At 42.3% G+C, this 5,117-nt stretch overlaps 1 protein-coding gene and 1 long non-coding RNA gene across 3 annotated transcripts in view; one reads left to right on the top strand and one right to left on the bottom strand.

Annotated features, from left to right (window-relative positions):
* dync1h1 (dynein, cytoplasmic 1, heavy chain 1) overlaps positions 1-5,117 on the top strand; it is a 136,575-nt gene that overhangs the window by 12,366 nt on the left and 119,092 nt on the right. The gene's annotated exons all lie outside the window — the stretch shown is intronic.
* Positions 1-5,117, bottom strand: part of LOC125483636 — a 16,593-nt gene that overhangs the window by 8,154 nt on the left and 3,322 nt on the right. The window contains exon 2 of the long non-coding RNA XR_007262571.1: positions 1,449-1,451. This is a non-coding gene — a long non-coding RNA (uncharacterized LOC125483636). The remainder of the gene's footprint in view (positions 1-1,448; positions 1,452-5,117) is intronic.

The following is a 5,117-nucleotide window of genomic DNA, read 5'->3' on the forward strand; positions in this document are numbered from 1 at the left end:
TCCCACATTGTATTCCATTTGCCACTTCTTTGCCCAATCTCCTAGACTGTCCAAGTCCTTCTGCAGCCTGCCCACTTCCTCAACACTCCCTGCACCTTCACCTATTTTTGTTCAACTGCAAATTTAGGAATAATGCCCTCAGTTCCTACAGCCAGATCGTTGACATGTCGTGCGTCCTCTGTGGAACTCTCACTATTCTCCAGCTGCCATCCTGAAAAGCCCTCTTTATCCTCACTCTGTCTTCTGCCAATCAGTCAATCTTCTATCCATGCCAGTCCTCAAAAAATTCCAGCAGATCGGTGACCCCTGGGCATGGCCATTTTGACTCAGCCCTATTTTTCATGCACTACCAAGCACTCCGCAATCTCATCCTTAATAAAAGGACTCTAAAATCTTATCAACGACTGAGGTCAGGCTAACGCGAAGAATTTCCCATTCTCTGCCCAGTTTGAAATCCTCATGGTCACCATATTTATCATTGCCACTAGCACCCTGTTCTAGCCCAATTTAGTGGCAAACCATTCCAACAACACAGTTCTTTCCAGCCCCATTACTGGAACCAATGTCCCATAAAATTGAAGCCCTCCTTTCCACATTACTCCTTCAATCAGATTATTACCTCCTTAAATCTTTTTAACCTGATGTCAATTTGCACACTGGTCTGCTAAAAGCCTAAGATTGGACTCCCGAGATCTAGTTCATGATACTTGCCAATCAGGGCCTCTTGCCTATTCATCTTGTTGACCCAGTACAGATCACAATGAATGAATTCACCCATTGCCTTCAAAATTTCCTTTCAAACAAGTTCAAACCGTTCCTCAGACTGGCAACTGATAAGCAAGATCATTTAACCTACTTGTCGCCAACAAATGGTGCTTAGTTCCCTTACAGCTACAAAATTATGCTCTTCCTCCTCACTCTGTAAAGACTTTCCTACTCCAAATTGCTTTAGTACACATTTCAGCTATCCTTCTAACTTTCTTTATCCTTTTCCTCAAAAGCAGGAAGTAATTTTCTGCCTATCGTCTTTCTCTATTTCACTCAAATCTACTTATAATGCACGTCATCACTTACATCGAACCTATTCGAAGCGCACCCACATCTCTCAACAAAGTGTGACCAAGGTCTGAAGCAAACGGTTTGAATATTTTACCCCTTCACTTGTGTGCAGTATCTTCAATTTGCACTCAGCACAATGACTCTCAGCCAGAATAATTTGATATGAGGACACTACTGAATTGTTCACTTGGAATTATATCCCTGACAAATTTGCATATGTTGCACTCCTGCACCACAACCAAACAATATTTTGGTCTAACATATTTGTATCCACTTTACGGCCAACAGTACTTTTTTTACTTACTAACTCATACCATGCAAAACATTGGACTAAACTTGCAAATACTGTCTCAAGCTTATTCTGGAGACACAAAAATAGTACCTTCAACCCTCTTGTCGGAATTTTCATTTTCCCTAATTTCCCAAATTCTATAACAGCAGTGCTGGAATCTGAAATAAAAACAGAAAACGTTGGAAATACTCAGCAGGTTTGACTGCACCTGATGTCACCACTGAGCACATCTTCCCCTCTCTTCCACCTGCAGGCTTCTGAACAGGGTAGTTTATTGTTTCACCCTAGCCACTCCTCAACTAGTTCCAGCACACCAATTGCTTTTCCATAAAACCGTTAGAAATAAGAACAGAAATAAGCCATCCTCACATCCATTATCCTGCATTTTCCTTGTAACCCTCAATCTCCCCTACTGATCAAGAATCTATCTCAGCCTTAAATATACACATGTATTCTACCAACTCAGCCCAGCTCTCAGTGGTAAGGCATTCCAAAAGACTCATTCCTCCTCGTTTCTGTCTTAAATCATCCTTTTATTCTGACACTATTTTTTAAATGCATTCATTTGTGGGATGAGGACATCGCCGGCTAGGCCAGCATTTATTGCCCTTTGGTCTTAGATTCTTCCATGAGAGGAAACATCCTCTCAGCATTTACCCTGTCAAGCTCCTTAAGGATCTTAGAAGTTTCAATGAGATCACCTTTATTCTTCTATACTCCAATGATGAGTCCCAACCTGTTTAGCCATTGTTCATAAGACAATCCCTCCATACCAGGGATCATCCCAGTGAACCTTTTCTGAACTGCCTCCAATAATATCTTTTCTTAAATAAGGGGACCAAAACTGCTCACAGCACTCCAGTTGTGGTCTCACCAGCAGAGTTGCAGTAAGGCCTCCAGACTGTTATACTCCAAGCCACTTGAAATAATGGTCAACATTCCATTAGCCTGCTTGATTACCTGCTGCACCTAGGTACTAGCTTCTGTTTCGTTCACAAGTAGAATTAGAGAATCCCTACAGTGCAGATAGAGGCCATCCAGCCCGAGTATGTAAGGCTCTCTGAATAGCATCCCACCCAGACTCAACCCCTCCCCAAACCTATCCACATAACCCTGCATTTAACATAGCTACTATACCTAGACTGCACGTCCCTGGACATTACGGGGAAATTTAGCATGGCCAATCCACCTAACCTGCACATCTCTGGACTATAGGAGGGAAACTGGAGTACCTGGAGGAAACCCAGACAGATTCAGGGAAAACATACAAACTCTACACCGTCGACCAAGGCTGGAATCGAGATCACTGTCCTGTGCCGTCCCTATACCCCCAAGTCCCTCTATGTTGCAGCTTTCTGAAGGGGGTGGGGAGAAAAGTGACAATCATGGGCATCTGTGGGGCTGTGTGTGTAATCGGGGCAGGGGCTTTAGTTTTATAGTTTACCGAGAATTAAAAGTAGGTTTTAATACTTTGCCAGAAAGAAAAAGGATTGAACTGGAGGCCTCCAAAGTCTCAGACTCCGAGTTAGGAATTTATTCAGAGGGTTCCAGTTATCGGGCAGTAACGGTGTAGTCACAGTATCAGAGTCAAGAAATCCCAACGTGCATCTTTTGGGATATGCCCAGTCTTTGACTTTCTGTGGACCATACACTATAGGCCTAAATGTGTAAAAGAGATGTAAGAACATAGGAATCTGGGGGTATAAATGCAAACATCATTAAAAAATAGTTATAGAGGTTGAGAATTCCATAAAAGGAGCAAACACAGAACTAGGGTTCAATTTTGATTGATCTTTTTGATGAACTAACAATGAAGGTTGATGAGAATAACAGGATTGATGTTGCATACTTGGCCTATGTAAAAGGTGCTTGATAAGGTATCACATAATGGGCTTATCAGCAAAACTGAATCCAATAATAAGGAGCAAAAGGGACCATGGCAGCATTAACATCAAGTCAGCCAAGAGACAGAAAACAGAGAAGTGATAGTCTTTTGTGGTATGTAGCAAAGCACCAGCAAAATTCCCCAGGGATTGGTACTAGGGCCAAAGTTTTTCTTGATGCACTTAAATAATCTAGACTTTGGAGTGCTGGACACAAATTTAAAATGCATGGTGACATAACTTGGAAGTATTGTGAACTGAGAGGATAGTGACAGACTAAGAAAATTGAGACAGGCTGGTAGAATGAGCACACATGGCAGATTAAGTTTAATGCCAGGAAACGTGAAGTGATACATTATGGTAGAATGAATGAACTTTTGAACTCGCACCAGGCATTAATGGATAGTCATCAGTGCAACTTGGAACACGCTCTGATTGCAGATGATCACGCTCGACGACTCAAACATCTATAAAGTGCTCACAGCTTGTTAAGTGGGCAGGCATACAGGCATCAAGCTGCAACTTCCTACAGTTTACAATTCAAATGAAAATAAATAAAGCTTACTGTATATTTGCAAAATGTTTCCCAGCAGCCCTCACCCCTCACATTTCATTGGGCATGCTACCCTTGTGATCATTCTCCAGAGCCTCTGTGCCCACTCCATCAGGGCGACCTCTGGGCCCACCAATGAACAGTTCTGTGGAAAAAACAAGAGCTGCTGTGACAGAGAAGCAATTGGTTGGGGGGGTGTGGGGGGTGGCGGTGGGACGGGATGCTGTTGGCAGCTTTAACGCCGCCTATTTCAGCTTTGCTGAAAGAATCCCGAAGTAATGTACTCACTCATGAAGGCAGATCTGCAGTAAGTAGTCGTAGAGAACCCCTGACCAATTTGTCAACTAGGAGATTGAATAAAGTGAGCTCATTTGACATTCCGTTTCAAACCTGAATTTGCCATTGGATGAAGCCCATTAAAACATGCAAGGAAATTTTTACATGCAGCTGCAGATTCAAGCATAGCAGCAGATCATCAACATGAAATTTGCTACATATGAATCTGCATCTGAATGCAAGAATTTTGATACATCTCTTAATGTGTTTCATCTTGTGTTCAAATTCATATTTCAAATGGAATAGTCAAGAGGTCCTGGTTGAATTACAAACCTACCTTTGCTGGTCAATATAGATTCCCACAGATCTATGCCCTATAACACTGGCCTTACCAGCAACCACATACCTGAGGCCAAAGTGGATTGTTCATGTGCAAACATGATGCTGAAATAACATGCATCAAAGCCATCCTTTGCTTTCCATGATCTGGTGCTGTTTCATTGTATATTGTGCAAATTTATGAAAGGCCTAAGGCAGACACTTGATCGTGGTGTTCACCTAGGATGCTGATGTCAAGCTAACAAGATGTTCTGCCCTTCTCACAAATGAGTACAGGTAGTTCTGCTATAATGCATGTTTCATTAGCACGAATTGGCTGCAACACGATTGATGAATAGTGGAAACTGTCTGGATAACACGAACTTTCAGCTGTCCAGGTATAGTGATTTTCCACTACAATTTCCCTATAATGTGATTCTCTATGGCAATTTGAGAGTGCAAGGTCACACAATAATGCAACTATCGTATTATAGGAGGACTACCTGTAATGTTATATATGCATCACTGCCAGTGTGATGTCAAGTACGTAGGCTATAGGTTCCACAAACTCGCAGAACGTATCAGATTGCATCAAACTTTCGGCTGTTCGCAGAAACCACCATATCTTGTATCAAAGATAGTAGGAACTGCAGATGCTGGAGAATCTGAGAAAACAAGGTGTAGAGCTGGATGAACACAGCAGGCCAAGCAGCATCAGAGGAGCAGGAAGGCTGAC

The sequence above is a fragment of the Rhincodon typus genome, chromosome 8 (assembly GCF_021869965.1).
Source record: "Rhincodon typus isolate 14 chromosome 8, sRhiTyp1.1, whole genome shotgun sequence".
Taxonomy (NCBI): Eukaryota; Metazoa; Chordata; class Chondrichthyes; order Orectolobiformes; family Rhincodontidae; genus Rhincodon; species Rhincodon typus.